Source organism: Camponotus vicinus, unplaced genomic scaffold (assembly GCF_025532165.1).
Source record: "Camponotus vicinus isolate PSW18456_S1 unplaced genomic scaffold, iyCamVici1.0 SCAF_2, whole genome shotgun sequence".
NCBI lineage: Eukaryota > Metazoa > Arthropoda > Insecta > Hymenoptera > Formicidae > Camponotus > Camponotus vicinus.
The window spans coordinates 8,330,550-8,353,351 of record NW_028141956.1 but is presented as its reverse complement, the minus strand read 5'-3'; the positions used below and the strand labels follow the sequence as shown (position 1 = coordinate 8,353,351).

At 37.9% G+C, this 22,802-nt stretch overlaps 1 protein-coding gene across 9 annotated transcripts in view; it reads left to right on the top strand.

Moving 5' to 3' along the window:
* Zfh2 (Zn finger homeodomain 2) overlaps positions 1–22,802 on the top strand; it is a 320,913-nt gene that overhangs the window by 38,339 nt on the left and 259,772 nt on the right. For 6 of the 9 annotated variants that reach the window (XM_083089618.1, XM_083089615.1, XM_083089623.1 and 3 more), the window contains exon 1: positions 8,112–10,281. The exons of 2 other annotated variants lie outside the window; for them this stretch is intronic. The gene's annotated coding sequence lies outside the window, so the exon portion shown is untranslated. Of the gene's footprint in view, positions 1–8,111; positions 10,282–22,802 lie in introns of those variants that run through there. One more of the 9 variants, XM_083089619.1, reaches the window with a different exon arrangement.

Sequence of the window (22,802 nt, the reverse complement as noted above, 5' to 3'; positions counted from 1 at the left end):
TTAACGTTAACGTATCACGTGGCTTTCCGTATTACCGATTTCTTGCGTTGCGTTCGCGCGGGACACAAATCACAACGTTCCGATCGCGTGATTGGATCTTATTGTTATCGTGGCTCGCGGACTTGTCATTATTTCCAGCATTTTCTAAATTATCGTTATATATCAAAGCGATCATTATCCTGGTACGTTCGCGCAAAAAGGGAACACAGCCTTGATAATTAACCGCAACACATTCACTTACATAATTATAAGAATTTTAGTCCACGCTAGAGAGTGATGGAGTCATTGACGCAATGCGGACACGCGTTGGATAATGCTCGGAGAAATAACCATAGCGTGACCGGACGTGTAATTTCTAAAAAACTGCAACCCGCGCGCGCGTAGTCGCTCGTCATGGCGTTCCATGGCTGCAGACAACACAGAACCAGTTTCGTAATCTCGTTGTTATGCTTAATTAAAGTTTTAGTTTCTAGATGCGGTATATCTGGAATTGTCAATTGTAATTCGTTGCTTGAGAGTTAGTTATCGATGGCTTACGTGTCGATGTTACATTAATCTCTCGCGTCGGCCAAAATAACCCATCATTTATATCAAAATAAATGTAAATGAGTGGATAATGTGAGCTGTCAATAAGGATACATATTGTTAATATCGAAAAAAGTCTCGATAGTAAAACTTGAAATCAATGACAAACTACTTCAATGTTTTGTTATACATTAAACGGTTTTTGCAGCTTTTAAATATTATTATATTGCCACAGAGATAGAAGTTTTTGATAAATTTTTATTCGAAATTTAATTTTTTTAACATAATAAAACAAACTTATGCTGTTTGGAAATTATTAGATACATATTTTTATTCGTAGAAATTTCATATCATAATTATCATTTTGATTTGTATTGAAATTAATTGGATGTTTAATTGAGTACTTGCTTCCAATCAGGAAATAAGAATACACGTAACAGAGGACGCAATTTCACGAGAGTAAGAAATCGACATTTCCTTGCGCTTATCTTGTCGCCACTACAATCTGTTCTCAGTCGTTTATGGCTGCCGGCATTTTCACTTCGAGTGCCTTGACTCCGGTTTGTCGATGCTTCTAACTGGCTACCCGCAGGACAGCCAGCATCTAGCCAACCTTGTCGCCTCGATGACAAGAACTACTCAAGCGTTTAAGGATCTCGCCCGTTTTGCACCCGGTTTAAAGGACCTCGCGTAAACAAAAGGACTCCAGCACTAACCGAAAGCTGCAACACTTTTTTTTTCTTTTGCTCCTGCTTTTCTGTCTCTTGCTCTTCCTGTCTCTCTCTCTCTCTCTCTCTCTCTCTCTCTCTCTCTCTCTTTCTCTCTCTCTCTCGACTAAGTGTGCCATTATGTCGCTATAGACTGCGCCCTATACACGCGCGTAATAAAGCAATGAGAAAGACGGCGATCGGATGAAAGACAGAGAGAAGAGAATCGAGCGGTCTGTGCGGTGGGCAGACTTGGGCATTGTGATGCAAATGTGTCTAATCGGCCGAGCCAGCCGACCATATGTCCGTTTGTGCGCGACGAGCCCCGACATTTGCGCTCTGCATCGAGAGAGAGAGAGGTACACGCTAAAACCTAACCATTAATCATTATTGCGCACTAATGATGATCGCGGACATCTCTTACTTAATCGTACGTTTTGTTCCCAACAACTTCGAGCGCTGGTGCGACAAGAGCTGTCGCTTTAACCACCGCTCAGCGTCGTTCCTGACATTCTTCGAGAAGAATTCCGCATTGAATTCGCGTGCGGTATAAACTTCTGTATATTTACATCTTCCTTCGCATATATACTTGCTTATTCTTGATTTATTCTCTAGACGGCTGGCTATTTTTGCATCTTCTTCCGCTAACATAAATACAAGAATAGATGGAATAGATGGAATAAAATAGACAGAGAGAGAGAGAGGGAACTATCTATATTAAAATTACAATTTACGATAACCGAGAGTTCCATAATTTTGATTTAAAAAATATATACTTTAGATTGATTAATAAATTTATAATTACTGTTCAAATCAAGATTCTTTTTATATATGTAAGATGTATCGAATGTCAGTTTAATTAAAATGTCTTTTTTCATATCCTATACAGCTGTTTCGATTTGGATTGACTCCGTCGCGTTAATTAAAAACTCGGATTACAGAGGCTGCGCTGTATTTGAGGACGTGATTTAAAAAGAGTCAGGTGTCTCGACATCTGCCTTCCGTCTCGGAGCTTAATTTCGAGTTGGTCGCGGCAACGACGACGGTAATTCGTACGTTCGTAACTTGATACAATTCCATCCCGATCGTCGCTCGTCATCCGGTTATCCGGTCTAACCGCGGCATCTATATGCTAATGACGGCCGATTCATTACGCAAAACGCAGTACAGCAGGGGAACCATTATCTTTCTTCCCTCTTTTTTTTCATCTCTTTGCGAGAGGCGCGGCGCGGGAGTGAAAAGTGCGCAGAAACAGAAATGCGGGAAAGGATGTGAAAGGGGGGAGAAAAAAGGAAGGAAAAAGGAGCGGAGGAAACGGGCGATCACCCGGTAGCAGTCGATTTCCATACGCGTTAACGGTTAGGTTCGCGAACGGCAGTTGGTACTCGAGAAAGAGAGAGAGGGGGAGAGAGGGGGGAGTGAGAAGGTTTCGCGGGCGCATTACCGCGAGCTCCGACGTATATTTAGGCCTCGATTATTTATGATTACGATTATCCCGGACGGCTTTCGAGCGCTTTATTGAATGTTTAGCATGTGCCGGCCACGCTAATTCTGAGCCGTACGTTTATAGCATATGGGGGTGGGGTGGAGAGAGAGAAAGCGAGATGGTTGGGAGGCGCAGCATCCTCCTTCCTCCTACATGCGTTCTCCTTAGACGAGTTTTCGCTCTGTCGCTAATTCGACCCGTTCGATCAAATTACTCGCCGGCGAAACAGCCTCAACCCCTTCTCCCTGCCTGTCGTTTCGCTCCTCCGTATCTTCTTGCCCGAGTTTCTTTTTACCCTTCCGCCGTGCTCTTCCACCGACTATATATAATGATCATCGTTAATCTCCCTTCTTAGTCTTTCTACTACCGGGAAATATCTCATTCGCGATTCTATATGATAATCATTTCCGCCGCGAATTGAGCGCGAGCCGAAAAATTGATGTCTAGGAAGGGAGAAAGAGGGGAGATTGGCCTCGAGATCGTCGGTGGATGTCGTTAACTAATTATAGTTGCGCCCGCCAAATGGTCGCCTATGCTGCCGCGAGTACTAATGAACACTTGAGTAAACACATTTTACCGTTTTCTCTTCGCGTCTCGGAGCTATCTTGAAGCGGCATTGAATCGTCTCTAGTAAGAAGTTGAATGTGCTAATGACATCGGTGGGAGAAAGGAGAGATTTTAGCTCGCAAAGTATCGATGCTCGAAGAGTCAACTTTCGAGACTTTCAGTACAGAATATTCTATAGATTGCATTTTCAATAAAATTGGTATACTTTTTTCAATTTTGATTCTCTCTATCAATATTAATAAACTTTATATGTTAAAATAAAGTGTCAATGTGCCAATAATACTAATTGTAAGTCTCGGAAGTAAAGCATCGTCATGTTTAATATTTAACATATCAATATTCAATCTCTGATTTAATTTAAGAGAACGTTGTTGTTTCAGAAACAGACAAAAAGTATTTAAAGTATAAAATAAATATGTATATTTAAGAAATCTATTTTTTCCTTACTTGATTCAAAAAACAAATACTTATTAAAAATTATTTATTAAAAATCACAAATTAAAAATATCGAAATATTACATCAAGAAGCTTTAAATATATTTCAAATAAAGGAATTTCTGGCAATTATTTTAAATTCTAATTTTAATCAATATATCTATTATTTTATTTTGAATAAATATTTTTTACATATTGATATCTACTATCTTTATGAAGAATAAATTTTAGTAATATTTTAGTAATGTTTCATTTAAACAAAGTTAAAAATGACTATCACTATTTTGTGCATTTGAAATCTGTTTAGTACACTGTACTCGAGGATTGGTCGGAACGTCGTTAAAATTTTCCCCGTTTGTGGTAGCATACTCTGTGTGTGCCGCGGCCGACCTTGCAGTCTAAGAAAAACAATGAGAAGTGGCGTATACCGCGGGCGATACGTACGCGGGCGTGTGGCTATTTCGGGTCACAAATGTTTCGCGCTTCGGCTGCGAGCCGCGCGGACCGTTGCGCCTGCCTTGGCGTAGGTGGCACGCAATTTATCCGAAATAATTACCGCGACGATACCGGAACGGGTGCCGGATTTGGGACGCCGGGACGCTATTTCGGGGCGCGGATGTTTCGACTTTAATTAATCGGTCCCTTTTGTAATGTAGGTGGCATCGCGCCGGTATAACGTTCGAAATAACCGCGCGAGACATAACGCCCAATAGCGCAACCGGTTTCGCGATAAATCATCCGGTATGTGATGCTAATTGACAAGAAGCGATTGTTAAACCTTCGAGCATTCGCCGGCGTCGGAAATCATCACTGGCCTGGCTGTAATCGCTGCTATGTGTGAGAACGTTTTCTACATGGAACGTGATACATCTCTCCCGAGATCTTTTATGATCGAGCCATCGCGTTACATGATTCATCATCTCTTACAATTTATTAAAGTTTTATATAACTAAATTCATATCAAACTCACACGTTTTCCATGTAAATCTGTTTTAGAAAGCACCGGTTTCTACGTCACTTTCAGAAAACCCAATTATTCCTCTTCTTAATTTTTCATATTTTAATATTAAATATTTATTAACGCTATATATGTGTAGTCTATTATATTTCACCTTACTTTATATATTTATACGTGAAATCACACGTGCGATCTTATATTGCAGCATTCATCTCTTTCCATTTTTTAATATTTTATCTCTTATTGAATATTAAAAAGCGATTTTAAATCACATTTGCTGCGAGTTCGCGATTGTTTCTGAAATTCAGCGCGTCTCGGAGGTAAACGTCAGCTATTTTCGGATGGTAACGGCTCGCGTATAAAAGCCAGCTCGTAGATAACTTCCTGTCGTAGCATATGGTGAATCGTGAACAGCATGTAGCGCGATTCTCTATTTCAACGAGAGAAGGATAATTATTAATTTTAACGAGAGCATTTTTCCAGACCCGGATCTCGAATATATCGGCCAACCTACTTTACAGTCACCATTCATATCTCGCTAAAAATACTTCATTTATTTAAACAATCACTCGTCAATCAAGCGCGGACAAAGCGGCAGGTAGGCGAATAATCTGTAATAATTATCGCGTCAACTTGCGCGCGGACTGCGATCTTTAATGCCGGGGGCGCCGGATATTTCGAGCCGCGCGCGTTCCGCCTTTAGACGTGAACTCATTGATAATACTTTCCGGTGAAAGCGCGTTGTACATCTAACATAATACTGCGAGAGCCACGCTTACGATACGTACTATTACATTTAACACGATGTCAGCTCGCTCGGATGTCGAATTTGCTTACGTCATGTTAACGTAAGCTTCTATAAATGTCGGTTTTATATTACTAACCGCTGCCAAATTACATTTGTTCAGGAAAATTCGTCCAACGCGTGTCGATTACTTCGTTTCTGAAAAGATTCCGAATGACACCAAAATGTAGCTAAAAATGTCAGATTATTTTTTTATATAAAAAATAATATGAAAAAATCCTATGATTTGAAGGAATTTCGCGTACATGCATATTTAAATATTAATATGCACGAATCAACACTTTAACTGGTATAGTAATATAACAATAAATATCGTTACCATGTAATAATATTTTGTGCTGCAGAAATAACTTATCTCACGTAAAAAAAACATTTTCTTATTATAATCGATCCTGCTGCATTAGGCACACATCGATGGCTAATCGAACGTGAACTATAAAGAGAGTCATCGACAAAGCCGAGGTCTCAGCTGCAAGTACACTTCTCACTTACAAATGGATCGTAAGGTAAATTCAACGAGCGCGTAGTGTCCGCACGGCAAAGTTCACAAATTTAAGTGGATAAAGAAAGCGTCGCGTCCGACTGACAGAGACGGCGAGAGAGAAAGAGATGGTCACATTTCCACTCGTTGATATTCTACATGACTACGTGCGCTTGACAATAATAATATTATCCCTAATCGTGACTGATACTCGTCGTTAACATCTACATTCGCGCGTTCACAAGCATCTAACTCGTTTCGATCCGTGCCGGATGTCGCAGGATACGTTTATTGAAAATAAATACACGACTCTCGCGGCCGCCGCCGCGCCTCTCATTACAAAACCCGAAGACGAAACCGAGCCTTTAAGTGCCGGGACCTTTCGCCCCGTTGATTACCGCCGACGATGGTATCGCGTGAAAGGTGTCTTTGCACTCACGGCGTTTTCCATCGGTCCGAGTCACGTGCTGAAGAAAGGAAGAGAGAGAGAGAGAGAGAGAGAGTGAGGAGGAGGTGGGGGAGGGACGGGGGGACAAGTGCGAGGAAAAGAATACAGCCTCTCGGGGCTGTACATCTCATCTTTAAATAGCGGTGGACGTCGCGCGAGCGCAACGGCAAAATCCATTTCCAAGTAGCTACGGACGTTTTAGACGGACCACCCATGACGACGTTCCTCTCTCGACGGCGTTCATCGCTCGCGCCCCGACGCTCTTCCGCGAATTAGAATCGCACTTCCTATCACTAATGTCGTCCGCAGGATTCCGCAAGCGACGCCACCTCGCGTTTCGCATATTTTCGTCAACTTTGTGACGTCGAAATTATTCGCGCGAACATTTTGCGGTTTCTTTGCATTTTTCTTCTCAGCTCTAATTTTGTAAAAATGACACAGTGACAGATATCTAATAATAATATGTCTAAATAATATGTAAAGGTGTCTAAAAAATATCCAAAAAATGGTAACGTTCGGTAAATGTGTTCATGTATTATTTCTAAGACTTTCTCAGGCTGTGTATTTTAGAAATTTGATTAATAAATGATGGGATATGTATATTATGAGAAATTTTACATTGGAAGATAAAGTAGTGTCGTAATGAAACTGCATGAACTATAATTTTATGTTCCTGTAATTTTTCATGCATAGCTTCGAGGTACCCAAGGAATTATATGACCTTTTCCTCCACTTTACTATTATTCTCGGGTGATCAATAACATCTGTTACAAAGTTCTATTCTGCAACTATGTCAATTAGATTGTTTGTTGCCTGTGCGAATTATGTCACACTAATCGGGATTCCTGACGTCAACGAAATGTTTGTTTTACAAATGCATATGATATGCGACGCGATACTCCGAGGTAATCTTTTGACGAAGACTGTACTCTAATAAACTTAAACGGACATGTGCGAAGGAAAAGCGCAAAGTGTTTAACGACAAGAGGACACGAAGAAGTAAGTGTTCGCACGAGCTACGCTCGAACAACACTTAGATTCGACTATCAATTGCAAACTACTTTTTCAAGATTCTGTCTGAAATATTAAACCCAAGGGAGGATATCATGAGGTGCTTCATATAATTCTACCTAAAGGAGAACAGCTGACGTGATGTGTTGAAAATAAACAGAGACGTAAACCATCAAGAATAGAATCGAGACAAGTATATAATTTAAGCAGAAATAACTTGCTAATTGCGTACTGTCGCACGAATCACATAATCATACTATTTAGCGACTGCCAAATCAAGTAGCGAGTACTCGGTGAAACGATCGTCATCCTCATTTTATGAAACGTAAAAGCTTCCGCGCTACCTTTCCTTATGCACTTTCGTTAAATCCTCAAACCTAAGCCTTAGTTATCTATTCATCAATCATGATCGCGCGCACCGGGATCAATTACGCAGCGAGAGGCGCGAACAAACGCCGTCTCTCTTTCTCCCTCACGAATTTCGAGAGTATCGTTGCTCTTGACGTCACCGCGGCGTTTAATGAGCGGCTACCAGAGAGCAGTTCTCTCTCTCCGCGTCCTCCCTACTCGTGCGGGGATCGCGATCAGAGGGAGACGGAGCGAACGCGGTGGCGATGGAGGGGGCGTAGGGAGAGCGAGAAAGACAGATAGGAAGGGGAGAGAGGTAGTATCGTGTCGGACGCTGGACGAAGCGCACGCTCGATGCGAGGCAGCGCGTGCTTTCATGCGTGCGGTGATCGGAAGAAGCGGTACCAGGACCACGGCCAGTCCTGGACGTCCACGTCGTCCTGGTCGTAGGCGTCGCCGCGGCGATCTGTCCCCGCGGAGCTGCCCCGAATCGGTTCGGAAAGTGGTTACGGACATTGGAATACCGCCGTCATCGCCGTCATCGCCGCCACCGCTGCCGTTGCCGCTGTCGTCGTCGCCGCCGCCACCGCCGCCGCCAACCACGCGGCACACGCACGTATACACGCGCGGCGAGCACGTGAGAGCGATAGAGACGGACAGCTACCGACCGCGACCGAACACAGTCGAGGATCCGCAATCGTGGCTCGAGGCGTCCTGGCGTGCAGCCGATTGGTCGACGGCCCGAGGAAGTGGTCACCGCCGACGAGATTCAGACCGGGCCGCCACGTGAGTCGAGCGCAGCATCGCGAGATAGGATAGGGGCGCGCGCGCGCGCGCGCAAATTCCCCAACCCTTATTCGGGACACCTCCGCGACCTCCCGCGTCCGGAAAAACGATCGGAGATCCCGAGCGCGGATCATTAGCTGCCACCTCGGTGAGGGACTCGGCGAGTTGCGAAGGCGGTTTGTGACCCGCAACTTTGTGTTTTGGTGCGCGGTACCGAACGCGCGCGCAAACTTGGAGAACGCGATGATGAGTTCGTTCCGAGAGGAACGTATTGAGAGAAAGTGAAGGGGGTAACGCGTTACTATTTAGAGTTTGGACAGAGATTGACGTTATTTCGATAACGCGGCTCTTTCATTTCCGATAATTTCATTGTAAAAGGGAGATCACATTAAATAAGGTCATATATCATTGATTGTCATTTTCATTAATGTAGCACTAATTTATGCGATTGGAAAAGAAACTTGTATAATGTAACATATCATATTCACGTGACTTTGATTAGTTGTCGAGTCATTCGTAACGGAAAAGAAGTGTAGTGTCTTTAATGATTTTAACGTCGACTGATCTAGAGAATCATTACAAGTCATCTCGAGTATTCTTGCACGTTTCGAGAGACGAGACATCGTTTTCGTGCTTCTTTCAATTTTGTGCTGCATTAGAGTTTTGACATATCTGTGCATTACTCGTGTGTATAAGTAGTTGACAATATGTGGCCAGAGTCTTTCTGACCGAATTTGACGTTTCAAACTCCTGGAACGGAACATACAAGTGCGACGCGATTTGACGCTCCGACTTTGCCATCGATTTACTTAATTTCTAACGCGGTCCAAGAAGACTGACACGTTTTGACGCTGTCATCGCACTAGCCACGTGAGTGATCGATCGTTCGCGACCTAGGACAACGTCACGCGCGCCGTTCCTTCGAGCATCCAAAGAGACGCGTGTTTCTCGACTCGTCCGGAAACGAACCCGTGCTACGAGTTCCCGGTGAGGAAAGAATCAATTCGATGAGAGCGATAATCGGGAATCGACGTCGAGATTCGAGTCGGCGCCATTTTGGAAATACGCGCGAAAATCGCTTCTGTGAACAAGCGACAGCTTCGGTCTGACCATTTCGAGACTGATTTCCTTTTCGCGATTACCGATACTCGTCGTCGAGGTAATAATCTTGCTGCGTTTTACGTGCCGTGTCTACGAAGGGGCGACGAAGAGCGCGCGCGGTGAAACGCGTCGAATGCGACGAGCGATTATATCATTAACTTGGATTATCGGCGTGACGTGAGCGTGGAAACGATTACGGGATTTGCTCGGTGATTATTACCGAGCACATCCGGAACGGACATTTCATAAGGATTTTGCAACCATCCGCGAGCTATTGACACGCGTGAGACGCGTATAAGTTGTGGTTCGCGTAATAATCGAGATCGCAAATCGTGCGAATATTAAGGACTTTTTACAGAAAGTAGTTTTTTAACGCGTCCAAGCGTTAACGCATCAAAGATTAAACGGGACGATGTGATTCGTCAAGGATCGCAATCGACTCAATGAACTCAAAATCGACGAGAATTCGGAGGAAGGGAAGAAAAATAAGTAAAAAGGTGGTGTGGTGCGCGCGTGCTCCGAGGAAGTGACGAGAAACTCCAGAGTCGCCTGCGGCCGCGAGAAAAGTGTACCGGGCATTTAAAGACTATCGCAACTTGGATCAAACTGGATTCGTGTCTTGGGTATGTCGTCTTTTCCTCTTTTCGAGTTTCGATATTTTCGCAAAACTCTCCTTCTAAGAGATGAGCAATCACGGGACAAATATGAAATATCTATAAATCATTGACTTTTACAGGTTGCTCTCCCTAATAACTGCTCGATACTCAAGCCAAATATGTGGAATGACACTTTGAATGTAGATAATATGTATGCGTGACTTTATCTAAAATCGATATCTATATTTGAAGAAATATAAGAAGAAGGAAGTTACATGAATCTCTGTTAAAGCAAATTGGTTGAATTAAGTTTGAAGTGAAATTGAATTGAATTTTAATGTTAAATTTAATTTCAATCTTTTAAAATTTTAATCGAATGAGTAAAATAAGATGTAAAACTAGTACAAATTGAGCAGCCCTAAATATATCATAAATAGAGGTCATTCCGATTTATATAATGTAAAAATTCAAAATAATTCAAAGAATCTAAGAAAGTTAAGAAAAAATGCATTTTTGCTCGCGAAAATGCTCGATGCTTTTCATTGATTGCAACGTTATAATTAGGACAATATCGCGCAAAGCGCCGTTCCGCCCTCGAAACGAAGAAATAAACAATTTAAAACACAATACAGATGGAAAACGTCGCTGAAATTGGCGCTTGCGTCGACGATTATTAATGATTTGCAAAATAGTAGGTGCATCGCTCATGAACTCGGTGATTATACGATTGACACGGATAGATTGAAGAAAGAGAGGATTCAATGCATTTTAATATTTTCAAGATACAGGAAAAGATGAGGAACTCTTCTTTAAAAAATTAATATATCTTTAAGCTATTAAAACAGTGATTATACATTTTTACTTGAAGGAATTTTCTTGTGCTCGAAAGATGCAATCTGTCTAATTGCACATTATTGTGTAAGCAATGATTTTGCTCGGAAAACGTATAGATGAGCTCTCTTTTTCTCTACTGCTATTGATTCTATACTTATCATTATCTCTCTGAATGAATAACGTGTTTCATGCTGACGTAGTGTTGGCAGTAGTGTCACTCGGTAACTGCCAGAAATGTCCACGGTGCACTAACTATCGTAAAGACCAACTAGCATAATTTGCACATAATGTAGGAATAAACAGCGCGTAAAACTGCGTTATACAACGGCAGCCAACAAAAAATTATGCAATCCATTTTCTTTATTTTTTTATATACTCTTAAATATATTGTCACATATTTCAATACATAAAATAAAGAAACTATTAAAGCTTTATTTTATTAACTTATTCCAGGTGCAAAAAAAAAATAAAACAATTCCCCAAAAATTTGAACAATTCATAAAAAATTCCTCAAATTCCCTTTAAATAATGATTCCCCACAATATTTTTTTCTTTTTTAGAAAAACCGAATCTGTTTCTGGCAACATTGCGTGTTCTCGCGCGAACGTCGCGCTCTAATCGTCGTTGGCCGGTAAGCGAGCGAGTTAATGACAGACCGGAAGCGGCGTTTAATTAAAGTACGCACGTCCGGCAGAGACGTTTTCACGAGGCTCGGTTGCTTGTCCGGCCATTGCGTAATTCCGAACGAAGGGAAGAACAATAAATTATCGTGGCATGCACTAATAAACCTGAATTTCTGAGTACGCATCGTCGCTTCGCTAGTTAAATCCCGCAGACGCGATTGCTTTTTTTCTATCGAACCATTATATGACACTATTGTAATTATTATGTAATAGGTGTTAATAATATACTCATACGTATTTATTTATATCGCAGTGTAATTGTCATGTCGACTTGTTCATTTTTCAAAGTAGGATGTAATAGTTATACGCAATCATGTATAATTCTAAAGATGAAAAGTTACATCAGTTTTGACAGCGATGGATTTATGAAGTAGAATAACAATGAAAAAAAACTGGTTTATTTCTTCATGCATACTTTATATTTTAATCTTAATATCAATCTCTGCAAGATATATTTATAGAGAATAATTTATATTTTAAATATATCTCTATACTATAATATTAATTTGTATTTATAAAGTTGTGAATACATTGAAGAAACAAAAAGAAAGTTGAAAAGACAAATAAATTGTATGACAAGTCACAAAGTTTTCATTTTATATCAAATTGTGCCAGATTATAAAATATGTTCTTTATGGCTTCTCATCGATACTCACGTTTAGAAACAACTCAAAATTGCCGCTTCGCTGGCGATCGCGTCTAAAAACGATATGAATTTACTGCTGAAAAATTAATTGGTGTATCGTGTGTGCCAACGCGACTCGTTTTGATCGCGTCGCCATGAATAACGGTACCGAACTTTTTCACGAAGCGAAACGTGAGCGATCGCCCACAGTGTTAATGACTTCTGCGAACTTAAGTCATATTAGTAATTAGTTCACGGCGATTTTTAAGGTTGAAATTTATTCGAGCATTAACGAACGTTCATGCCAAACGTATTATAACGCGGAAATAATATACTTATGAGAACATGACAAGAATTCTTTTATATCTCATATACTTTATAATAATTATATCTTTATTCTTAATCTCAATTATATTTTCTTACCTTAATTATATTTTAATAATGATCATTTAATGAATTTATACTGGGTACTGGAATGTGATGCGGGAAAAATATTTTCAGGACCTCCCACGTTAAACGAATGAGGAATGTTTCTATAATAGTTGGAAGTTCTACAATACCTTTTGTGAAAGCCACATCTCGGCTTATGTATAAGCAATTCAATGCATTTGCATTAATGAGTTTTTGAATTTATGAGTTTTGTTAATTCAAATTATTTTTTGAAAATTAAATTAACTTTGATCACACACACAAACATATTCTTTAGCAGATAAAAAAAGAAAATAAAAATTTTTTAAAACTAATTTTTAAATATTTTACGTATAACTAAATTCTGATAAAATTTGTTTATATATTTCGAATATGTGCATCTGATATATCTGATATATCTCATTTCTTTTTATTATAATTTTATGGATCCTGTCAAACTTATTTTTTTATCGAGAGATTTTTTTTTCGGCAATTCTCTGATGATTTTGATGCGAAAGACGTAAGATCAAGTGAGCGAGAGTCACGAAAACGAACCTTGTTTAAAGTAATGTAATGCCAGGTGATCCGGCAAAAACCGATGAACACGGTCGTCCGAAAGTCACGGCGGGGAGAGAGAAAGCGATTTCTATGGATCATAATAAACGGACGGGGCCGGTCGGTCGGTCGGGTGTAAATGATTTTATTGCTAAGTGTGTTACAGGGAGAATTAACGATTCCCAGCAATTATTTCATCGTTTGGCCTTTTATGCGCGAACGGTTCCTGTGGGAAAGGAGCGCGCGAGCTCTTTTCGGCGCACGCGGAAGCGCACCGTGTCTCGTGATCGTTACAATGTAACCAATTCGTAGAAATCGTTGCCCAATTAGCGCCATCGGATCCACCGGTAACGTCACGAAAGAGCAATTTCACACAATACCGAGTCTGATTTTAGAAAATCCTCGTTTCCCGCGCTTCGTTTGCTCCTTTCTTTTTTTCCGCGGCTGTTGCGATTGTAACATTAGAATGATTTTATTTCAATATAACATATCGATTTATTAAAAATATAGTCTCTAATATAAAGTAGTGTAAGAGGATAAATCATATGTTAATGAAAAATATTTTAGTAAAAATGTATAAATTGATTAACAAAACATTACGATCTTAAATTTAATTATGATAATTTTTAACATAGATGGATGTGTTATATCGATATCGTTTAAAAATCATGTACCGTAAGTACTCTCTTTAATCTGTGCGAATACCGGTTGCGTGTATTTTGCGCTTGAAATATGCGTTTTTTTCAAAGCAATACCTAGCATCGCGGTCGTTAATTATCTCAGCGGTCGTTTATTACAGCAAAAACTGGCACGCTTAGTTAATAAAGTAAGCCTGTACTGTGTCAGATATGTAAATCCATGTCTGAGGGTTTATCTGTTATACACATTGTAGAAATCAATGGAAATCAATGCGTGCAACACGACACATCACACATATTTTATAGTCTCGAAGCAAATGGTCTTTGTAACACGCAAACTACTAATTACATTCTTGTGGATTATTTTGTAACGCGTAAGAACTAATTATACTCTTGTGCTTAGCTCAAAGTTGTTCGACCGATGTGATTGATAAACAGTGTTCCCACGTTCTCATTATATTTCTTATCTATATATTTTATCGATTTTTTAAATAACTTTTAACGAAAACTTAATTTTTGTTATTGATTCTATTCGCATGATTAAAGTTTAATTGATTATACATATACTGTAGTCGCGACGTGGGATATAAAAACTCTTCTGTCGATATTATATAAGAATTCAATCTGTCAAGCATAATGAATTAATCTTTGCAATGTTTCTCTTTTAAGTTAAGAAATAGAATCTTTTACGTATGTTTCTTGAAAATTTGTTAAATATATGTTAAGAAAGATCCTCTCGAGAGGGATTCTACGAGTGTTTGGGATTAATAAGACCATGTCTAAATCGCCATGGATCATTTTTGCTTAAAACACAGTAAATTTCCAACTTGTTGGCAACAAGTGTCTCGGCGCGTTACACATCTTGCGCGGCTTAAGTTTCAGCCGTGGACGCGCCGAATTTCCGCCACACCTGTTGCGAAACGTTTCGAATTTGCCAGCGAACAGTACTTTCCACGCAGCGCCGCAATGTTCGGTTTAATTTCGGGAATTATTATGTCTCTCTGATGCGCGCGCGCGCACGCACGTCCCATACATACACACGCGCACGCACAACACTTCGCATCTTCTCTATTTTTAAATATTATAGCCGCATTCCCGGCTCTCATGTTCCAGTCCTCACGATTCGTCTTGCTTCTTTTTTTTTCTTTTCTTTCATCGAAATTAATCGCGGTCGATGGATCGGCGCTCTGCGGCGACCGCCAATCTTCTATTTTTACCTCGCAATTCTCTCCTCGAGAATAAAACTCGCGCGTGAATAAAATGATCGAGAGGCTTAACGCTCTCAAAGATGGACCATTTGTCTATTCACGTTTTTAATCATTTAAAATAATGATTGGTGATGAGTCTTTCTCAATTCCTATGATGTTAATAATAGCAGTTTTATGCGGAAATTTGCAGCATTATCGAAGCGAAGTTGTGCTTGCGGACAACGAAGGTAAATGCAACCTTGAATTCATGACGTTCGCTCGCTTTACTTCTGTTCCAGTTTCGTGCGATTTTTTTTACGATTTCAGATCGGATTTATGGCACGGTTGCGCTTCTCCGATGATCGGCGCGTCCTTCAAATGATGCAGCCTAATGACGCATGGTTATGACTGACGAAGCGTCTTATTCGCGTAACATGCTGTAATCGTCTCCTCGTCAATTAACACCGCTCCGAACCGTGCCCGGCTTTATTACGCCACCTTTGGATAATGCATATGAAACAGAAAGAGAAAGAGAGAGAGAAAGAAAGAGAGAGAGAGAGAGAAACGTCTCGCGTCTCCGCAATGTTCTGACTAATGTTTTTTCTGGAATCTCTATTCCGTCTCGTAGATCTCCGACCTTGCTCCAGATAATCCAGGTAGTCTTCAAAACGTTCGGCAGCCTTTAATCCATCGTTTGACGTGGTCGCTTTTCAAGAATCAACATTCAAGATTAATATCAACAATCGTCGGCAAGAACGGAAAAGAAATAATCGATTCATACACTATCCCGAGAAATCAATTGCGGTATGTTTAATTACTGCACGGAGGTCACGCGAGCGTAATTACGGGATTCTGGTCCCTGTGTTGTATTGATTATACGAACGTGAGGTCATTTGGAGAAGAAGTGCGTCATGCTATTTTATATATTGAATGTAATTACGTTCGATTACTACAGATAATTTCTATATAAATTTTTGCGCATTGTATTTTTTGTAAGTTTTGATTTATTATAATGTAAAAAAAATAAAAACAGAAATTCAAAAATAACGATGTTTAAAAGATGTTAAATTAATATTGCTAAAGGAAAACATTTTTTCAAGAAAAATGATAAGATCCAAGTATAATGATAGCTTTATAAATATTACCATATTTCTAGGGAATTGTAATATATATATATATATATATATATATATATATATATATATATATATATATATATATATATATTCATTTTTAAAATAATTATAAATAAACATTGATATTTTTTCTTACTTCTTCTTCTTCTTTTTTAGTAAAATTTTCATCATATTTAAAGCAACTTTATTTATGTTTTTTTAAAGATTTCGAACATGATATCTTTTTAATATTCAGGAAATCGATTCAGTGATGCGATTTAAACACTAATGGATATGATGGACTTCGAGTAATATTCTCTACTTCTTTAGTTTACAATCTCGCTTAGTCAGTTTTGAGTGTTTTCAAGAGAGAAGAGCTTGATGAAATAAATCCTAAATAACGGCGGTTTGTAAATCTCCGCCAAAACTAACCATGCGTCTTAAGATGGGTATGTGTGTGTGTGTGTGTGTGTGTGTGGTGTGTGTGTGTGTGTGTGTGTGTGTGTGTGTGTGTGTGTGTGTGTGTGTGTGCATAGCGTCAAAAAATTATTTTTGCAAGAGAGAACAGTAGGCACAGAGTTCTGTGATTTTATCTATTTTAATTTGTTGTAATGTTATTTAATTATCGTAATCAAAAATTATAGAAAAAATACACCTTAAAAAAAAATATCTTTTTTGAAAATAAAAATACATTTATCTTGCCATTACATTATATCCAATCATAAAATTATAACAATATACAAATACACATGTGCAGCAGATAGACAGAAATAGGAAATATAACAGAGAAGATGTAATTAGAACGATAATAAAATACATGTAACTTTTTTATCGATAATGTGTATTGTATGATTTTTTTATCGAAAATTTTGTAGCCGAGCACGAAATCAAATATATGATAGCGATTCGAGAATATTTAGGGATCGCAAACGATGATCGATTTTATAAATGATAGACGATAGTTGAATACTATTAATACGCCAATAAATAGTTCGAACATTATACAAATAGACAGCTATTAAATGCAGAATGCATGCAAAACAATAATAGCAAAACTATTAATATACTGTGAAAAATGAAAAATATAACTCTGGTTAAGAAATAGCTACAAATAATGGAGGATCTGTCCAAAAAAATTCGAATATAGATGATTATTTCACATCGTTCAACATGCACGAATAAACACAGTATTCAGAGAAGAACATTTCGATGAAAGACAAAAAATTTACATTCCTATTTTTACATTCCTATTATTACAAAGATATGCATATTAATTAAACTTATTCAAATATTCGATATGTGAAAGAATTTTTAACAAATATAATCAATAAAATAATATATTTCTATAATAATATTTCTAATAATATAAAATAATATTTCTCTTTCTGAAAATAATACTCATTTTTTATGTAGATTATCTTTTTATTGAAATTTTTATGAGAAACTTTATATAGAAATAATAATGTATGTGAACATATACACATATACACACAGATCTTTTTTTTATATAAGTCTTTTTATATCAAACGAGGATATTGTTAAACGAAATACATTTTAAAAATACATACGTCAAATACATCCTGCAAGAACTTTTAAACTAATTTTAGCTTTTACAAAAAATTTTAACTCAACTGCAGTCGTATTTATAATTTGAAGAGATCATCAATCAAATATATATATTCTTCAAAAAATATCAATTCAATAATAATTTGCAGACATCAAATATAACAATTACATTTATAGTAAATATTCTCTACATCTTACATAATTATATAATTTACTTTTTTATATAAAATCCTATTTTTTGTATAAATAAATCATAAGTACTTTAACTTGGATCATATTCACGCAAGAGCGTATTTATCCGTCTAAGTTATCTCAAAAATTATATGCTAAAATGTCGCTAATAGTCGTCCGATACACTCACACGAATCCAATTGTAAGCTTAATTATCAACTCAAAGAATACAACAAGTCGCACGACACTCGTGGTTGGACAATTAACGGGGCTGAGTGTTTACAATCTAGCGCTTAGCGACGGCAAGTGGCAATCAAGCCGGCCAATTAATCGGCCAGTCGAGTCTGCTTTGTACGTTCGCGACTCGAGTTCCTTAATTTGCAACGATTATGCGCAGCCGCATTTAGGTCCGCGCACGAAACTTTGTCCCTATGAAATCAATGTTTCACGAAATATAGATAGAGCCTCTCTTTCTACATGTGTGTCCTACAAGATTACGTAATCGTGAAATATCATACTTTCCGGATCATACTTTCTAATTGATAGGAAGTCTTAATTCGACATGACTTAAATGATTGCGATGTAAACGATCCGTCTACCTGAATGCTCTTTTCTAATAATAGCAATATATTGATGTTGATAAATATGATTATTTTTCAATTTTTTAATATAATTTGTTTAATTATATACGTATGTGTTGCAAATTTTTTAATAAATTTTTTTATAAAAGTGAACATTTTCTAAAAAAAAAAACTTAAAAAGATTTAGCATTTTATGATAAAACCAAATATTTTTATAAAAAAAAACTTTTGATTTTATAAAATGTCTGCAATATATATACATGTATAATTCACGTTGTCATTTCAATTTAGTTTGATGACAATTGAAATAATTCCTTCTTTGCATTACTTTTTTTCTAATAATATCTTGTCTCAAATTTATAAGCTTAAATTAGATCGCCTAAATATAAACTTTTTCTTTAATTTATTATAATGATAACTTCAACGCGCATGCCTTAACGAACATTTTTTCGAAACACTCATAGAAGCCTATTAAACATGAGTAAGACGGCATCGGTTGCGATAAATTATTCTTTAGCGATACACCGTGTTATAGTATCACTTTCGAGATCGTTTCGGTGTAGGCCTCGGCCTGCAGTTATACAGATTTTTAATCTACACCGTGTCTCGAGCAAGTCATCAGTCGATCGCATTAACCTTCGAGAGCGGAGGAGTCAAACATTACCAGGCTAAGAACACGTTCTTATCCTCATTGTTCCAACGCCAAGGTTCTAGATCGCAGCAACGCAAAAGTAATTGAACATCAGATTCAACTGGCAAGTGTACGTCATTAATTGGTCGTTTTTGATCCGATCTACTATTATTATGGTTACGACCATCGTAGATCACGTGCGAAGGGGATACAGTATCGGGGAGAGAATACGTGTACACCGCAAATTACGGAGTGCTCGCGAGAAAGTTTATCAAGTTAGATTAAACCTCTCTCAGTCCTGAAATCGGAGATTCGAGATTCCTCAGCTTTACATTCGGTTTCGTGAACTCGTTGGATCTTAAATTCACAAAACTTCAAATCGAAAAAAAGATTTTTAATTCTGTAAATATTTAATCTTAAACAGAGTGTGTGTATATATATGTATGATTATCTTAAGCTATCTCGTATAAATTGAAAGAAAGTTTAATTTTAATATAATACTTTTCTCTCTCTCTCTCTTTCTAAGAAAAGAATTCTGCTTATTTTATTAAAATTCTATATATATATAGAAATTCAATTCTGTGTTTATTTGTTATAAATACATTTAGATTTTATAGAATTAAAAATCTGAGCAATTTGAATCTTAGATTCTTTAACTTTTAAAATTCCTTGGCTCTTGTATTGCAGAGAGATATTCAGAAGATATCATCATTTAAAAATCTTGTATTCTAATTATATGCTTGGGAACTATCTTTCTTCGTTGTGTCTCTTCCCGATTGTGTCTAGAAAATAATCTAAAAAGAAAGAAGAAAAAATTGTGCGTGCCACGCGTTAAAAGAAAGAGAGATTCGGTCGAGCAAAGTGTCGCTCGAGACAGCCGGATGCACGCTGCTCGTCTGGGCAATTAATAATTAATAGCCCGCAGCGTCACAGGAACGAAAGGGACACTCTGTTAATTAATCGAGACTACGTGGCCGCGCGAGAACGCTAATTACAATTTATAATTAAGCAGCTTAACTTCGCGAGGCCCCGAACGGCGGCTGGGCCCGGCTACGTGCAATTAATATGATTAATCGTTCCGCGAATTGTCGGGACCCGGGCCTCCGACACATACCGACTCTCTCCTTCTCTCTCCTTTTCTCTTTCTCCGACACACAGCATTCGCATTTAAAATCGCCCGTTGCGATCTCCGGTTCTTCGACTCCGTGATATCTACGTGTTCGAAACGTCGCGGAAAAAAATGAGGCGAGCAACCTTCGAGACATTGTCGGGAGAAAACATTTTTTTTTTTTGAAGAGTCTTTTTGTGAATAGCGATTAATTAGATTCTAAGCTGGTCATTTTTTTTTATAACTAAATTATATAAAAATCTTGTTTTAATCCTACATATTTTTACACTTGAAACTTTAATCAAGTTTTAAGACCCTTTATTTTTTATTCTTTATTATTCTATGTTTAACTGCCTTTATGCATTTTTTATTTCATAAATGTATATATAAACATTTATTAAAAGAAACATTTTCCACTGTTATTTAAAATCTTAATTTCTTGATGCATCTTTTTCCTCATCCGTTTTCTATTTTACAATTCATGAGTAAATCTCTCGATAAAAAGCGGACATTATGTCACGCTTAATTTCACAGCAACTTCTTCCTTGATTTAATATCGCGCTCTCCCAGAGCTGCGAGTGCCCGATTTTTTGGTTCGGGATATACGGGCGTTCTCTCTGATTTAGGGAACTTTCTCCACTTGTGCAACGAGGTGGAGCGCCGAGGCGCGTTTTATGACGCGGACCGGCCCGCGAGATTTACGATGTTTTCAGATACTTTATTATTTACTTTGGGAAATTCATTTACAGATTGCATTTAGACGTTTTCTGCGACACGAATCCGAATGCGATATCCTCGTAGCATGATATATCGTATCGCGAATATTTGCGCAAGTCGTCGTCGTTATTTTATAAAATGATCACACGAGTATAATAACTACCGACATACGGAATAGAGATAAGCGTGACTTTTAGATTAATGTTACCTATTAATGCCGGGCAATTAAGAAAAATACAGATGTAGGAATCGTTCGAATGTTATTTGATAAAGCGGCGTTAAGTAATGAAAAATAATTTTTCAAATATGGAAAGGGTATTTTTTTTACAAAGATATGCGTAGAAAGACATACTCTACGAAGAGTACCTCGCCGGTATCCACCAACGAGAGAAACATTAATTACGATAATCTGATATACGAATATATCTGATCCACGTACCGATTAATTAATCGTGGCGGCCGAATGATAGTATTAATTTTTTATAACGTCACATACTTTCTCGAATTACTCGCGAAAAAATATCGCGTTATATGCAATTGTATTAATACCCTCAATTACCGATCCTGCGATCCACGTCCGGGATGTTCGCGTAATTATAAAACCATCACGAATTTTGCCCCAGTGGGTTATCTTAAAACATTACTCGAAGAAGACCATACATCTTTACAAAACCATTAAATACATGTACACGAAATAAATTATCATACGTTAAGAAGCAACTGTAACTGAGAAAGATTAAGGACGTGGATCTCTGGAACGTTACGGAAAGCCGTTTTTTTTTTATCTTATTGTTCTGCAAAATCGCTGATCCAAGCTCGGCAAACTAAGTATCAAACGATGGATCTACGAGGGCATCGTGGAAAATAAGAAGGGACATTAGTGTGTAAATGAGGGGTTACGGGAGGGCGAGAGGAAGATTGGCGAAAAACAACCTTCACCCGATATTAATAAGGAATCGTTCGTTTCTGCTGTCTAATGAAGGTACGTAGAGCAAAGGCTGCGGGCGCGCGCGCGTGTGTGGGTGTGTTCGCGAAATAACACACACACACACACAAACACGACGTACCATACACGCGACCACAAGAATGGTCAGAGGGGTAGGTTCGTAGCGAGGAGAGAGGAGCGACGGGGCTCTGATTGTGTTTCCGAATCAATATCATTAATGTAATACAGCAGAGTGTGCTTGATGAAGGCGCGATTACGCCCGGAAAAATCCACAGCACTTCTCTCTAATCGCGAACTCCCATCGATCGGGGGTAGCAGATCCGCATTCTGCTTCCGGTTCTACCATGAGTGTTCTGATTCGAGAATTCTCAACGAGCGAAAGTCTGTGGACGATTCTCGGAAAGGAAATATTATATATTTGGTGGAAATAAAATATATTTTTATCTTTCTATTTTTTTTTTTTACTTTTTGAGATAACACTCGTGTGTGTTGTACTCTTTCGATTTTAAAAAGAATTTTAAGTTGATTTAAAGATATAAATTATATTAAAAGAATAATTTATTAAAAGCAATATATATATATATATATATATATATATATATATATATATATATATAAAAATATATATTTTACAAATTAAAATTTTATAAATTATATATATATAATATTATAATTTTATAATTATCCTTTATAACGCAATTTAATATATATATGTATTTTACAATATATGTATTTTAATACATATATTGAAATTTTAGTATAAGTAAATTGAATGAGAACTTT